The sequence below is a fragment of the Pongo pygmaeus genome, chromosome 2 (assembly GCF_028885625.2).
Source record: "Pongo pygmaeus isolate AG05252 chromosome 2, NHGRI_mPonPyg2-v2.0_pri, whole genome shotgun sequence".
Lineage (NCBI taxonomy): Eukaryota > Metazoa > Chordata > Mammalia > Primates > Hominidae > Pongo > Pongo pygmaeus.
The window spans coordinates 140,468,132-140,485,480 of record NC_085930.1 but is presented as its reverse complement, the minus strand read 5'-3'; the positions used below and the strand labels follow the sequence as shown (position 1 = coordinate 140,485,480).

The following is a 17,349-nucleotide window of genomic DNA, read 5'->3' as shown; positions in this document are numbered from 1 at the left end:
GAACTCTTCTTGATTCTTGATGCCCTGTGACCCTGCAGATCATCTCTCTGAGATGGCATTTGAAGGCACTCTTAAAATTGCATTTCAATATTTTATGCTTCCATTAAAAATAAGCAATACAGAAAGAGTCTTGTGGTAGTGATTAATGATGTTTGTCAAGTATTTCTAGTTTTCTCCCTTCTGTACACACAGTAGGAACGCATTTCCTAGGCCCTTATGATTGGCAGGGGCTTGTGACTGGCGAGTGATTTATGAGTAATAAATCACTTCCAGACCATGAAAGACCTTCTAGAGTGCTGTTTTCTCTCTAGAATGGTGACTGCCAATGTTTGAGATAGTGGCTGCTCTGTTAGCCTTATTTCTTGAGTTGCTACAATGAAGAGAAACTCTTATGCCAAGCTCTACTGTCCATGTAACAAGAACAAGGAGTATACTCTTGTCATTTTAAGCCTCTGAGACTGGGGAGCTGTTTGTTATTGGAGAATTACCTAAGTTGTCCTAACTGATACAACTCTAGCAGATACCCTTAGATGCCCCCATGTACATAGGTGCCTATGTTACACTCAGAAGTCTGTTATAATACAGTTTTGAATATGTGAACATGGCAAATCTCTACTGGATCCTATACCATATAAAATTGATGCCTTTACCTAGACCCTTGCCATGTGTCAGTCAGACAGAAATCAGTCCAGAAGAGGTAACACATTTTGAACCTCTTGTCAAAGACACAGAGACCCAAGATACAGAAAAACTAGGTATCCTCCAAATCTTCAACACAAGAATTTCAAAATCATGTCTGGTATAATTAAGCATATTGGATCTTGGACTCAAACACTGTGACAGCAGCAGGAATAAATAAGTGTTCTGGGACTTCTCTTTCCCAGAACCCAGTGCTTCATAGCACACAAATTACTCCTTCAGCTGCCTGCCATTTGATATTTCTATTTAAAAATGAAATCAATGAACTTATTTTTCCCCTGAAAAAATGGTTAACGTGTCTCTCTCAGACTTAGATAAAATGGATGTTTTAGATAAGCTACTTTTAAAAGATTTTGAATGTAACTTAGTATCATCTTGGTTAATATTTTAAATGTGTGTGTGTATGCATATGTGTGTATACATACATACAATATAGAAAAAATATATTTTAAATATATATTTTAAATAAATACATATAAATAAAATATATTTTAAAATATGTATTTTTCTATATTGTATGTATGTATACACACATACATGTATACACGTTTGTGTATACATACTATATATATATTTAAACAACATGAATGGATTTTTGATATTTTAACTTCTTCTATTCTATTACAACTACTCTCATTTCCCGCTTTTCAATCTTTATCACTATGGAAACATATTTTACAAACTTCAATTTATATTACACATAGAAATTTTGTTCTTTGTATTTTATCTGCCATTATTTTATGATTCTTTAATTTCAACATAGTCTTCCCAGATTTTCTCCCACTTTTATCGGAATAAGTTTCGATAGAAATTATCGAAATTTCTTAGACTGAAATTCTATTAAATGATGTGAAATTGACATTTATAGGTCAAAAATAGTTGAAAAGACAATTAAGTCAATATAATACAATTTTCTTAACTATTCTTTAGTGGTTGAACATGCTGATTGTTTTCAGATTTTAACCTCAGAATAAGTCTTCTTTAAATATCCTTATTCATTGATTTAAAAACTACTTTTTTAGTGTATATGCCCAGATATAGGATTACTACCTAAAATGTTCTTTCCTTTATTCCTCTCTGGTGAACTTCCATGTATTCTTTGAGATCCAACTCAAATGTTTCCCTTTTTGTGAAGACATTCAATATTCTCCCTGCTCCCCACAACACTGTATGTATTTTGCAGCGCTAACTCTTCTGTGGCTCGTGAAAGTTTCAGTCTACAAGTCTGCCTTCACTGGCCTCTCAGCTGTATCTTACTCTCTTGTAAGTCATCTGTGTTGCTAACAGTGCTTGGAACACAGTAAATGCTCAATATGTGTTATGAAATGGAATGAGTAAATGGTTGTGCATGTTCTCAGGCACACAACATTTGCATGTGATATTTGATATTTAGCCCTAGGGCTGTTGGTCTCAAGGTAGAGCTCTGAAAAGCTCAGATTCTTTTGTTTTTATTTGAAGAGGTGGGAAGTGTGCTTTGAGCTAATTGACAACCAGTAGGCTCCAGTATCTTTGTTTTTGTCCCTCAGCTCTGGTTCCTACCTTAACTGGATATTCACCTTTCTTGGCATCATACTGTGCTAAATATTTGTCTTTGACTTTTTCCCCTTGCTGAGCATTCATTTTGTACCTGCCCTTCACTCTCCAAGTTCAATCTCTTTGATTTGCTTTCACCTTAATGTCTGTAACTTTATTGATTCTTTAAATAGAGTTGTTTTTATGTAAATGCTTCCTGTTTTTTTTTTCTTCCAATTTTACCAACTTATTTCCACCTTCCTTATTCCTTCTTGGGGAGCCATAAAGACTGCATCCTAATTGCAGTCCTGGATGATTTTGACTAAAAGTTAGCGTACAGGGTAAAATTCTCTAATTTGTTCTTTATGGACCTGAAGACAGGCAGGCAGCACACTAAAATTTCTAGTGAGGACTATTGATTTCCAAGCCCTCCTTCATGGACGGCGCACTCTCCTATACTTAAATATCAAGCAATACCCTGTAATAGTGCTTCTCTGAAAAGCAGTGTTCTTTCTTTTGCCAGTTTTTATCTGTGTGACCTTGAGCAAGATGCTTAACTCTTTGAGACTGTTTCCTAACCAGGATATTTATAGCTATCACATGAAGATGAAGAGGTTAAGTGAGATGATGCACTTAATATTTCAACTCCTTAACACAGTGTCTGACACAATATCCATGCTTTGTAAGTATTGATGTACTCTTTATTTTGAAATGTTTCATCCTGATTAACTATACTATTTGTTAACTTGAGAAAATCTACATAATGTCCTCCCGCTGGGACACTCAGAGGACTAAGAACTTTTATATAAGGGCTAATCTGAATAATATTCTCAGAGAGAGACTTAGAGGCAGGGTTGGGACAGAAGGAAAATGTGGAAGTGTGAACTCCCATGGAAGGTACTTTGAATACATAGTAGAGGCTTCAGTTCGTACTAAGTGACTTTTCTGTTGGATGCAAAGCCATTCACTGAGTTGTCCTTCTTTCATTTCTCTTACCATGCTCTAATGTTCCAACTCAACATATTTACATTATTTCCAGATAGGAAAACATCTTTATATATATATTTTTTAAACCACTTTACTGAGATACAATTTACATATAACAAGCTGCACATATTTAAAGTATACAATTCCATGAGTTTGAGAAGTATATACCCATAGAACCATCACCATCATCAAGACCATAAATATATGCATCATCTCCTAAAGTTTTCTCCCACCTCCTTTATTATTAAAATTATTAATATGTGTATGTGTGTGATAAGAACACTCAACATAAGATCTACCCTCTTATTGTACACACTTCAAGTATATAATACAGTATTGTTAGCTATAAGCATTATACTGTATAATAGATCTTCAGAGCTTATTTATCTTGTGTAACTAAAACTTTGTACCCTCTAATCATCACTTTTCCATTTTCTCCTTTCCTGGTAACCACCATTCTACTCTCTGCTCTATGAGTTTGACTATTTTAGATTCCATATATAAGTGAAATCATACAGTATCTTTCTATTTCTGGCTTATTTCACCCAGCATAATGCTATTCAGGTCTATCAAGGTTGTCACAAATGGCATGATTTCCTTCTTTTTTAAGGCTGAATAATATTCCATTGTATGTATATACCACATTTTCTTTATCCACTCATCTATCAACGAATGTTTAGGTTGTTTACATATCTTGGCTACTGTGAACAATGCTGCAAGGAACAAGGCAGTGCAGATATTTCTTCCAGATCTGAATTTCAATTCTTTTGGATGTATACCCAGAAGTGGGTTTGCTGGATCAGGTAGTAAATCTATTTTTAATTTGTTTAGAAATCTCCATACTGTTTTCCATAATGGTTGTATCAATTTATACTCCCACCAACAGTGTACAAGGGTTCCTTTTCCACCAAATCCTCACTAACACTTAACTAACACTTAGCTTTTTTTAATTTATGGTTGCCTTCCTAATAGGTGTAAGGTGGTATCTCTTTGTGATTTTGATTTGCATTTCCTTCATGTTTATATTTTCTTGGGAGAAATGTCTATTCGGATCCTTTGCCATTTTACAATCAGGTTATCTGGGAATTTTGTTTTCTGTTTGTTTGTATTTTATTGAGTTGTAGGAGTTCCTTGTATATTTTTTATATTAACCATTTATCAGACATATGACAGACAAAAATATTCTCCCATTTCAGAGGCTACCTTTTCATTTTGCTGATTGTTTCCTATGCTGTGCAGAAGCTTTTCATTTTGGTATAAACTTGTTTATTTTTAATTTTATTGCCTGTGCTTTTAGTGTCATATCTAAAACATTATTGCCAAGACCAATGTCAAGAAGCCTTTCCCCTACATTTTCTTTTAGAAGCTTTATGGTTCCAGGTTTCACATTTAAACCATTAATATCATTATATGTTTATGAGTTCTCTACTTCTTTCTCCTCCTCCTCCTCCTCTTCTTGATTCTTCCCTTCCTTTCCACCTCCTTATTCTCTTCCGTCCACTCTTCCTTTCCATGACTCCTTTTTGATTCTTTTTCTTGTGTATTGCAAAAGAAGATTTTTGTCTATTTCAAGGATGAAGTCTAATATCCTGATTACTTAAACCTACTTCAGATAATTGATGACCCTTAAGAAATACTGTCAGCTTTTTTAGCCTGGTCCCCTTGGAAATACTTATTGCCTTTTTGTGTTACATTTGCAAATCTCTACAATAACCTATCAGGTGATTATTACCTTTTCTCATTCATATTAAGTAAACATTGAAGCTTATGATTTGTTTGTCCACATTTGATTTCCTATTAGCATATATTCCACTGGTTTTTCGTTAACCCAGGTGTATTTCAATTGTCAATCTTATCTATTATTTATTACCACACAGTTGTGTTTGAGCCTTCATATTTTGACCTCTCACTTATTTCTAGGTATTTATTAAAGCTTTGTGTATAAAGGGGGAAGGTGTATTCACTTTCTCTTGTTTCTTATAATAAATTACTGCAAATTCAGTGGCTTGAAGCAACACAAATTTATTATCTTACATTCTGTGTGTTTTAAGTCTGACACAGATCTCACTGGCTAAAATCAAGGTGTTAACAGAGCTGTGTTCCCTCTGGAGGATCTAAAGGAGAATTCATCTTTTCATCTTTTCCATTTCTTACAGGTCACCTGCGTGCTTTGATTTATAACTCTATTGCCTCTTCCTTAAACCAGTAATGATGGGTTGGGTTGTTCTCATATCACATTACTCTGACCTACTCTTCAGCTTCTCTCTTCTACTTTTTAGAACTAGTGATTATATTGGACCCACCAGGATAATTTAAGATAATCTCCCTATATTAAGTTCAGCTGATTAGCAGCCTAATTTCCATCTGCAACTCTAGTTCCCCTTTGCTATGTAACTAACATATTCACAGGTGTACCCACACACATGCACACACACACACATGCATATATGTCTACACTCTCCAAAAAGATGTTCCGTATCATTAGGAAAACCACAGGCTACTTATACCAAAGATACATGTTCTGTCCATTCAGATGCTTTTGGGTGAAGCATCTTCTCTTCTGGAAAATTGCTAGCTTATATTACAGTGCTTAGTTTACCTTTTACAAAAATCCCTTTCAATACAATAAATTATTCTGAAAACGGTAGGCAAAGAATAATTTTATTCTTTTCCGTTTTATAATGAAAACTGGCAAATTGCCACATTTCTTTTTCTATATTCCAAGAACCTCAATACTGAGTTTATTAGATAGGTTTTCTCACAGAATGTTTCGTTACTGCTTTTTCCCTAATTTTCACAAATAACACATGAAATAATTCTATTCAAAATATTTTAAAGATTGTATAATGAGCTTATTTTCTGAAAATTCAAATGATCTAGGATAAGGCAAACTTGTTGCTACATTTTGATGCCATTCTTCAAAAATAATTGTCTCCCATCTTTTTTTTTTCTCTTTGAGTTTTAGTTTGAGTAGTTTCTATTGATTGATTTTTGAGTTCACTGACACATTATCAAAGTATTTCCTCACTATAGTGACTGTGGTTTTTATTTATAAGATTTCCATTTGACTCTTATAGTTCCTGTAAATTCTTCTTTTATGCATGTTGCCCACTTTTTCCACTAGAGCCTTTAAAATATCAGTCAATTGTTATTTTAAATCCTCTGTCTGAGAGTTCTAACATTGAGCCATTTTTCAGTCTTGTTCTGTTAATTAGTCTCTTAACAGTGAGTGGGATTTTTCTTGCATTTTTGTGTGTTTTGTAATTTCTGATTGAATTATGGACATTCTGTTTAGGACAGTAGACTCAGGGGTAGAGTCCTTATACCTGAAAGCGGACATGCCTCTTAAATTGCTCTGCCGTTAGTGTGGGGACTTGAGTCAAACTAGCCAGGAGCTAAACTGAGTTTCAGTGTTGCTGCTATGGTTACTTTCAGTTCAGCACTGGCTTCAAAGTCCTCTAGCATTACCTTATGCTTCATGCCAGAGAGTTTTTCTCAATGCCTCCTTCCATTTGCCTTTGTCATTCATTTATTCATTCAACTAATAACGATTAAATGTCTTCTATTATGTACCAGGCACTGTTCTAATTATATAAAAATAAGACGGGCAATGTTCTTACTATCATGGAGAATATATTTGAACATTTTCTACTATTTCTTTTGCTTTTAAAATACATCATCATTTTAAAAAAATATATTTTAAAATAATAAATATATAGGTGAGAATGTGGGGAAATAATTTACCTCATATTTTTCAGATTAAGATACTAATGGCCATGCTCATTTTAGAGGATAATTAGGCCTAACTGAATTGTATATTTTAAAAGTGTATTCCCCTATGACCCGGGGATTTCACTTCTCTTTCTTTAACCTAGAGAAATACATGTACATGTTTACATGGAGGTTAACACTAGAACATTCACTACTACATTGTTTTAGAGAAAAATAGAGGAAAAAATAGATGTCCATTAATAAGAGAATAGATCCTAGTTCATGCTTACACTGTGAAATAACATGCAACAGGTATAATAGAGTAGATCTGTATGTAATGACCTAAGTATCTCCAATGCAAAATGTTTTTTAAAAGGTATAAAATTATATATGCAATATGATACCTTTTTAGAAACAATTTTTAAAACCCAAAACTATAAATTTGCCTGTGAGATGTCCTTTGCCCTGAACAAAGGCACGTGTGACTTTATGGTGCTTCAGTGTCTGGCTTGGGGCAAGGAAACTTTTGTTCAAGTGTCCCTTTCCCTGATACCTACACTGACACCCATCATAGTCTTTCCCCTCTAGAGGGTCACTGTGTCCCCTTCCCTTCATCACCACCCCCGCCAGGCACTGGCAGCATAGAATACTGGTTCCTGATCTCTAAACTCTGAATTTCCTATTAATTTATGGCCTTACCACAAATGCAGGTCCCTTGCCCTGGTGTTATGCATACCTTTCTCTTTCTCTTTTCTCTTTCTCCTAATCCTGGTAAACCTCTAGTGTGAATAAGAGAAGCTTCGCTTCACCTCCTGCTTCTGTTTAAGCAATTTGGGGAACTTTGAAAACTACAAACTTCCTCCCTTCTTAACCATCTCTCAGAATGGATGTTAGGTTTTTAGAAACAAATCCAGGAAGACTTTTGTGACATTCATTCTTCGTTTCATGCTACTACCACCTCTTTCTCCAGAGGCAAGGGACATGGAGTGACCACATGTTAGAAACCAGAGCAAGAAGTAGCTTCGTTGTAGTTTGTGGCTTCTAAAAGTGCCTAAGAGATATTTTTAAATAAAATTTTCACTTTTTCCGTATAACTCTGTCTTAACATCTGCTGACCAAGTTTATTGCGTTTTCTTGCTCCAGGCTGACAACTATAAAAATTGTTCCGATTATTTATTTATTTATTTATTTATTTATTTTTTGAGATGGAGTCTCGCTCTGTCACCCAGGCTGGAGTGCAATGGCACAATCTCAGCTTACTGCAAGCTCTGCCTCCTGGGTTCATGCCATTCTCCTGCCTCAGCATCCGGAGTAGCTGGGATTACAGGCACCTGCCACTACGCCTGGCTAATTTTTTTGTATTTTTAGTAGAGACAGGGTTTCACCATGTTAGCCAGGATGGTCTCAATCTCCTGACCTCATGATCCACCTGCCTCGGCCTCCCAAAGTGCTGGGATTACAGGCGTGAGCCACTGCACCCAGCCAATATTTTAATTTTATGTTCTAATTAATATTTAAGGCAAAGTTCATATTTTAAATTACATATCATTTAGTTGTATGTGGAAGGATGGCTTCCAGCCAACAAAAACATTCTCATTAACTTCCAAAATACTTTTAGGAAGAATCAGATAAAGTTTCAAGCATCCAGTTATATTTAAGACCTGCCTGAATATGGCTGCACAGTATCTAATGTCTAAGTTATTCACTAGCGTGGTTCTAGCCGCATGTTAATAAAACTAAAGTGACTCTGGAATTTCATGATTTCCCATTATTTATATGTATATCTGGAAGATTTTATTTCCCAAAGAAGGCTACAATAATACATTTTATTCCACATGCTCGTCTTAAAATGTGACCTTTCCACATTCATAGGTATGACAGGCAGAGTCTATGTCTCTTTTTCTTGGACTTGGGCATACCTTTGTGACTGCCTCAACCAGTAGGGCACAGTGGAAGTGTCACTATATAACTCCTGAGGCAATGAAAGAGCTGCACCTTCTCCCTAGATCTGTCTTAGAACACTTGCTTTTGGTACCCAGTCACTACCATCTCACACCCAGCTGTGAGGAATCCCAGGTTACATGAAGAAACCATTTTTATAGGTGTTCTTGCTGACAGCCGGCATCACCCAGCAGACATGTGAGGGAGGCAGTCTTCAAGGTGACTCCAGCCCCTGTTAATGTCTAGCTGCAACTTCATGAGAGACTCTGAGTGAGAATCATTTAGCTGAGCCTACCCAATACCCAGACTGTATGAGATAATAATAAATGAGGATTGAATTTGTTTAACACCTTTAAATTTGTTGTTTTGTAGACAGATATAACTAGAACAGCACATTGGACCAAAAACAACCCTGAATTCGAAGTGTCAAAATTGTTGAAATCACTGGCTTGTGGTTTCACTGATACTAAATTTTTCCATCCATCTCTTTATCTTGCCACAAACGTGGGAAGCATGAGAGCGCCCTATCTCATACATCTGCAAAATTGTACTTTACACTAGCTATCCAAAATAATGTATCTTTCCAGGGCACCAAGGAGCGCAAGCGATGGCCTTCCCAGGGAAAAACACGTCTTTCAGTTTTGCGGCAGGTAGTGTATGATTCATACATGGACTGATTGGATGGGAATGAGGAGAGAAAAATCACAGAATGGGCAATAAGAATTCTGTTGGTTTGACTCAAGGCAAATGAATCTGGAAGTATTCAGGATACTGCTCATTTTGGAATTTAGTCTGCTTGGGAATATTTCCCTTAAATAACAAACCATTCAAAACCTAGTGGCATAAAAACACCATTTCTTTAACTCACTATTATGTGAGTCAGCAATTTATGCTGTGCTTAGTTGGGCAGTTATTCTGGTCTGAGATGGACTTTCTCATGTGTCTGTGCCCAACTGCAGATAAGGCCTGGCTGATGACAAGGGCAAATGGGAAGACTGGGACACATGTCACTTGTTCTCTATCAGGTTAGCCTGAGCTTAGTCACATGGCAGTGGAATAGTTCCAAGAGAAAGAGCAGAAGCATTTAAGCCTCTTCTGGCCTTGGTTTAGAACAGGCACACTGCCACTTCTACCACATCCCATTGGCTGAAGCAAGTTATAAGGCCAGCCCAATACAAGGGATGGGGAAATACGCGATACCTTTTCATCAGATGAATTGAAAGTCACATTGTAAAGGATGTTGAACACAGGAAAAGATAAAAGAAACCCATTTTTGTGATCATTTACCCCTGTTTTGGTTGATTATTGTGCTAGTCCTACAGATCAGGTTATATAAAGCAGTCTGATATGAAGTAAAAACAGCTGGATGCTAGGCATTTATTCACAAGGCTCGCGTCATATCTCGGGAAGATATAACTAGGTTTGTGAGTAGTTCACATATTCTATAGATATTTATAATTTGTATTTTTTTAATACTTGCCAGCTGCTTGACATTAACATTTTCCCTGTAGTGTCCCAATTTCATGTGTCTGAAATCATATGGGTTCTGCTTATAGCAGACAAACTGAGTTTCACCGAGATATACAGGTTGGTAATGATTAAACCAGTGTAAATGAATAGGGAGGAGAAAAGTTTCAGGACTTCTACCTGATAGTTGAATCAGAGAATCACAAATGTTCAGTGGTAAAAGAGAATTTCAACCAACCCCTTTAACTCTGATGGGATGGATTAATCAATAACGATTTGTGTGTATTAGAGAGAGAGAGAGAGACTAATTGACTCTAGATATTTATAGGCACACAAGAGATAAGGTGAGAAAAGTAATTAAGATTTATTGATTTATTGTGCTTGTAACTAGATTTTATAAACTCAGATGCTCAGAGATGGAGTCAAACCTTAATAAGAACTTTAATTTCTCATTTAGTAAGAGATTAGTCTTTATGGTTTTCCACTCTTCCTAACTACCATTTTGATCACTGCTTAATGTTCCAGCAATTAGAGGTATGTAATTTACTTAACCATTTCCCCATTGTTAAATACTAATATTGTCACTAGTTCCTTATGATTACAAATAGTGCTGCAATAAACATTTCTGAGCACAGCATGTTCTCCTCAGCTTGGGTATGAGCTTCACAAGGGCAGGGAGTTGTCTAAAGTATGGGTTTTCAGTGGCTAGAACAGTGCCTGGCACAAAGTAGGTGCCTAACAATATTTTAAAATATCTTTTGAACAGATAGAGTTGTCCTCATATTTTAAATTCTTTACTCAGGAGAGATTCCCAGATGTCTGTGCCTTCGGAGTATTCTTACCTAAATATCTGCTTTGAGGAGAACAAATCACATACACAGTTTGTCTTCAATGTGGAAAAACTTGATAGAGACAGTTACCAGCAAAACTTCCTTTTGCTTTTGTTCTCTAGAAAGAGATAACAAACTAAATGAGTAGGACTGACTGTATTAGAAAGCTGGACAGAGAAAAGGAAGAGAGTTAGCATTTCCTGTTTTCTGCTATATGCAGACACTGTGCTAAATATGATACTGGCAACATCTCATGTCATCCTCACAGAAGTGGGTGCAATCATGCCCATACTCAAATGAAAATTCATCCCTCTAGGACATTATGTAATTTGTCCAATTCCAAGGTTATCCACCTGGCTAATGGTAGAGCCAGGATTTGAATTCAAACATTTCTGGCTTCAAAGCATTTCTTCTTCATCTTTTTATTTATTTTTGTAACCTTTCACTACCTCCCTGGAAACTGAATTAGATAGATAACTTAGAAAATCCTCCAACAAACTAACCTTAAAATTTTCTAATTCCAGTCCTGAGTCCATACAAGTTTTCCATCTGAGGCCAGAATGCTAAAACCCAAGGCATTAAAGTGCCTATTTAGGGAAGATTGTCTCTGTGGGTTGCTGACCTGCTCTGCAGTGACTTTCAGCTTTGCTTTATCGTGACCTGGTCCCTCTTTGAGGATTGTCAGGAGAAAAGCAGCATCTTTCTCTATGTCCATAAAATATACTGTTTTCAATGATTCAGTTTTGAGCTCTCAGCCACATTAACAGGTTTTCAGGGGAGATTCCAGGGTTTCCCTCCATGAACATTTTGTGCTTTGAGGATGATGTTAAGGGTCTCAGCTTAGACGTCTGTATTTTGATGTCATTTACAGCCTTGCTGTGAGAAATTCAGTGCATTGTGACATAGGTCTTTCCATTAAACAGTGTCTGTCACTGCTGTCCTGACCCCATCCCAGGCTAAGTGCAATGTATAGCCAGCATCTGCTGACTGCCTCCCCCTACTTCAATTTTGTTTAACACAGAAAGTGCAGCTGGGCAATTTGTCAACATTTTTCTTCTGTGCAAACCAGAAGAGTTTGTAATAGTCTACTGTTCTATACCCAGAGCAGAGGTCTGAGGCTTTTGAATGATAGTTCCTAGTTTTCTTGCCCCTTTTCTGTATGAATTACCTTGTTAGAATAAACTGAAGATTTCCCACAGACTTTAAATTGCAGACTTCCCAGATGAGGAAATGCTCTACTAGCATAACTACAGAACAGTGACATAAGAGACTGGACAAGGAGCAGATGTGGTTGACTTACTCACTTAGTCCATTCCCTGTTCTCTCCCATATTTCTACGGCCTCAAATCTCCAGTGCCCGTTGGAAAGGAAGTCTTGCACTCTACTTTGATCAGGTGACCAGAACCTGATTCTCACCAAAGTCCTTCTGGTCATGTTCTGCATTAACCTTTCTCTCTTACTTTAGATGCATAGCCTGATTTATTAAACCGACCCTGAATTTATCTTTTCCCTGAACTTCCCCCACCCTATTTCCTTGACCTGAAAGATCAGTCCATCTGATTAAAACCATTTTATTATTACTACTATTACCCTAGCAGTGCCCCTGTCTACATTCTTTTTTTCGGCATTTGGCTTAGTTCTTTTCAAATCCTAGCATGGCTTGGAGACATTGCCACTAAGCAATGTACCCGGACTGAGTCCTGAAGTTGAGCATTTACTGAATACTTATCAGCACTCAGAAGCCTGAGAAAATACTACTTGAGTACACTACAGTTTATACTCTGGAATATTTTGCACTATGGAGCCCAGTTTTGGAAAGCACTAACCCACAGTTGAGTCATGTCTTTGATAATAGGTAATGACCCATAGCTCTCCAACCTGCCCGATTTCTCTTTTATTGACTGACATATTACTTTGGCAGAGACCTTTAGGACACCTGATTTTGACTCTACTATTGTTTCTATTTAAGGTCACCAGGCAACTTTTTTTTTACCCTAATCTTATAGATTCAACTCTTCAGCAGTGATGTTATATATATATGTATACACACACACACGTGTATATGAACATATATATGTACATATATTTGTACATATATGTGTATATATATGTATATTTATGTGTGTATATATATATATATGTATGTATATATATATCCAGTGACTAGGCAGAAACTTATTGGGAAATGCAATAGAGTGCAAAAACAAAGCTGACCCTATTTCAATCTGGAAAGCAGCATAAGCTTTTTAGAAAATTCCAGGTACTGTCTGAGTACTGATTGATTGGCCTGCTGTGGGCATTACTAATAGAAGCAGTTTATTTCTCCAAGGCCCTTTGAAAAAATGATGGAGGCTACCCATGAGTATCATCTGAGAAAATATATATTTATGTACCACAATCCAGGGTTCTGGATACTTACTCTACTTGACGTGAGTCCCTACGTGTATTTTAAGCTCTGTCCTTTTTCTCATCTCTACCTTTTTCTTTACAACCCACATGGGAGACATTTGAAAATTTTTCTAGATGAATTTTTGCTATGATGATCTGATGCATTTACCTCTAAGATAGTTCCCAATCCCATGCCCTTCTTTTCACCCACACTGAAGCCTTCTTAGTGTTTCTCTTAGAAAATTAAGAAGTTGCCTGTTAGGCATGTCTGCTTTTGGCCTGGCCTTCTTCCATTGCTACCAAAGTAGGTCCCCAGGAGTATATATCTAATCATGTCACTCGCTTATTCCAAACCTTCACCACGGAATTAAGGCCACACCCTTACGATGACATTCAAAGCCTCCACAATTATAACCCCAATATTCCTTTTTTGGAATGATCTCCAACCTGGCTTCCCCAGCCTTCACATGAACAACATCAGGAGCAGTAGGAGGGCCTCATGCAGGGCTATTATTCCCACAAAAGTTACTGCACTAAACAGAATTGAGAGAGTCCCTACTTTTCTCACCTGTTAAATATTTTGGCGAGTAATAGCTCAGATCCAGTGGCTCAGATGGCCATTCATCCATCTATCTAGTCATCGGTAAATATTTGGTGAGCAGTTACTCTAGTGTTACGCACTTGCAAGGAGCTAAGACTATATAGGTTTTTCAGCTGTCTTCAAGAAGCTTGTCATGTGATAATGGTAGGAGACCTGCAAACAGGTCTGTATTATTACGTGTTAGGAGAACTGCAATACAATCTCAATAGTTAAATAGGGGCACAAACTCTCTTGGCATGGTTACGAAAGGTTGTCAGGCATCACGTATTCTCACTTATAGGTGGGAGGTAAACATTGGATACATACAGACACAAAGGTGGCAACAATAAACACTGAGAATTACAAAACAGAGGAAGGGGACAAGTGTTTAAAAACTACCTATCTGGTATTATGTTCACTACTTGGGTGACAGGATCATTAGAAGCCCAAACCTCAGCATCACACAATATACCCATGTAACAAACCTGCATATGTACCCTCTGAATCTAAAATTAAAAAGAAAAAGAAAAGGTTTGTGGGAGAAAGAGATGTATGAAATACACACACACACCCACACAACAGACACACACAGACACACACACGCACCAACAAAAAACAGTCCACATGAAGACAGACCTGATGTTTAAGGATCTTGGAAACGAAAGACTGCTCTATTACACTTGTTCTTTGATGATAGAGACAGCAATAACTCTAACTGCTGGCATTGGCCACTTCTTACTAACCCTAGGATAATCTGCACATGGAGGCCACTGAATTATCATGCTGGGTATGTTTTACCAGTGAGTGATTGCAGTGGCTGAAGGGGATCCAGGCTTCTATTTAAAATAGTGATTGTATGTGGCCCCAAATTTAGTGATAGAGCCTCATTCAGGGTTGCTGAGGAATGTAGGAAAGGGAGGAGGTCGTGAAAGAATATTACTTCAGTTTATTTAATAGTAATTCAGAGACTGGGGGTAACAACAAAATTTTAAAAAACAAAATTAAAGACAAAACACAACACCATAGTAGGTAGAAAATAATTATCTTTTCCAGCATAGTCCTAATTCTGTGAACCACTTTTTCCCATAGGGTAGGCTCAGTGAGATGAAATAAAATACACTCTTGCAGGCCCATGGAGGAAGATTCTGAGCCCAACCCAATTCCTTGGGTGCCATGTCTTAAATGAGATTATAATAGTGGTAATATTTAGTATCACAGCTCTGCTCCTTGCCTTGGTCTTAATGATGCTGCCCAGAGCTTAACCTTTAATGAGTTTCTTTTTACTTCGGGAAAATGTCCTTGCCCAGCTAATTGTGTCTTTCCTAACTCAATTATATCTGGTCTCTCATGGGATAACTGGTCTCTTATGGGATAACAGATATTAAAAACATATCCGTGGTATTGTTCACATTTTTTTTCTTTCGGAGCCAGTTTTCAAAACTCCACAAAGTGAATAAATACAACTTAAGCTCTTTGGAAATTCCTTGTCAGGAGAGTTTGGAAAAAAATGTGTCTTTAATTGACTATAGGACATGCAAGTTCAATTTAATTTCAAAGTGTAATGAAGTGAAGCTTTGCATGATTTTATCTTATTGATTTCTTTTGGGTTTGTGGTTTTTTTAAAAAAGTGAAGATGGAAAAATAAAAGCTTCCAAGTAATCACTTTTCTTGGTGAAATTTGAGTTATGGATGGCATTTGCAGTAATACCATATTAACAGAATATGATATACCACCTAATATACATTGAGGTGTCCTAATTCAGCTGATTATTTGATCAGGCTGAGAAGAGAAGAAGAAGTCATTTCTTGCTTGCTTCTAAACACTTGCCTAGTTGAGAAAAAGTTGGAAGGCTGAAACACTTCCTTTCTGGACTCTCAAATATCACAAAAAACTGTCATATCAGACTCAAAGATCACTTCTTCCAGGAAGCTTTTTTTCTCATCACCACCTCATAAACTAGGTTGGATGATGTTCCTAGGTGTTAATTTTCGTAACACTGTAGGTATACATTTAACCTCAGACTTAGACCATTTTTTATGTTTGTAATGATCTGATTTTATATGTCCCCTAACTCTCTTATGGTGTGATATTCTTAAGGGTATAAACAATATCCTATTTATCTTCCCATTGTCTTGTACAGGTCATGAAACAGAGTAGGCCCCTGTTGGTGACTGAATGAGCATTGCCTGCATCTCCACACATACATCTTAATTGGCAGATACTTGTGAGTGAGGCCTTTGAAGAGTGTTCATTTCATAATTACGGCACAGGTTCAATGATTGAGCACCTGAGGTCCTATGTCCCATAATTGGCTATTTATGGGTGTTATAGACTGAATGTGTTCCGCCTCCCAAATACATATGTTGAAGTCCTAACCCCCAAAGATAAGGCCTCTGAGGAGGTTATAAATGTTAAAGGAGGTCATAAGGGTGGGACCCTAATCTGATAGGGCTGGTGCCCTTATAAGAAAGAAAGAGCCACCAGAGTCTCTTTCTCAGTCATTTGAGGACATAGCAAGACAGCAGTTGTCTGCAAACCAGGAAGAGAACCCTTACTGGGAACCAAATTTGTGGGTACCTATATCTTGTACTTGCCAGCCTCCAGAGTATGTGTAAATTTAAACCACCCAGTCTGTGGTATTTTATTATAGCAATTTGAGCTGACTAATGCATGGGGTAATTTTATTCACTGAGTGCACTTGTAGACAGGCCTCTACATAGCTCATTCAGTGAGTTTTGATGTAAAAGGCATCGATGTGTTATATCTGAGCAGGATAGCTTATATATCTTGGAACATCTACCTTAGTGTTAGTGTACGATTACCAACCAGATTGCCATTGCTAGATGGAGGATAATACTTAACCCAGACTTGTGTATCTATTGTATTTGAAGTGTCAGTAAAGTTTATAACCAGAGTTTCTCATTTCCGTGGTCCTAGTTCCTGCAGAATAGATGAAAACATGTAATGAGATGTCCTGAGAGTTAGCCTCTTCTAGGATATACATTTGGCAAGCTTGCAATACAATGTAAATGCAGTTTCTGGTAGAATCTCTAGCGAACCCTTTTGGCCACACTCTGGGAGTTCTCTGTGACAAAATGAACTGGTTAGTCTGGATTAGTCAGTGGTGTAAACCAGTCACCATGATAGTCCCTTCATGCTTCAAAAATCATGGAAAGAGCCCCAGTAAATTGGAGATTTCCTGTACTGCCTTTACCCAGAAGCCACCTCTTGCC

At 37.0% G+C, this 17,349-nt stretch overlaps 1 protein-coding gene across 1 annotated transcript in view; it reads left to right on the top strand.

The window, feature by feature from the left end:
* CPNE4 (copine 4) overlaps positions 1 to 17,349 on the top strand; it is a 500,036-nt gene that overhangs the window by 220,734 nt on the left and 261,953 nt on the right. The gene's annotated exons all lie outside the window — the stretch shown is intronic.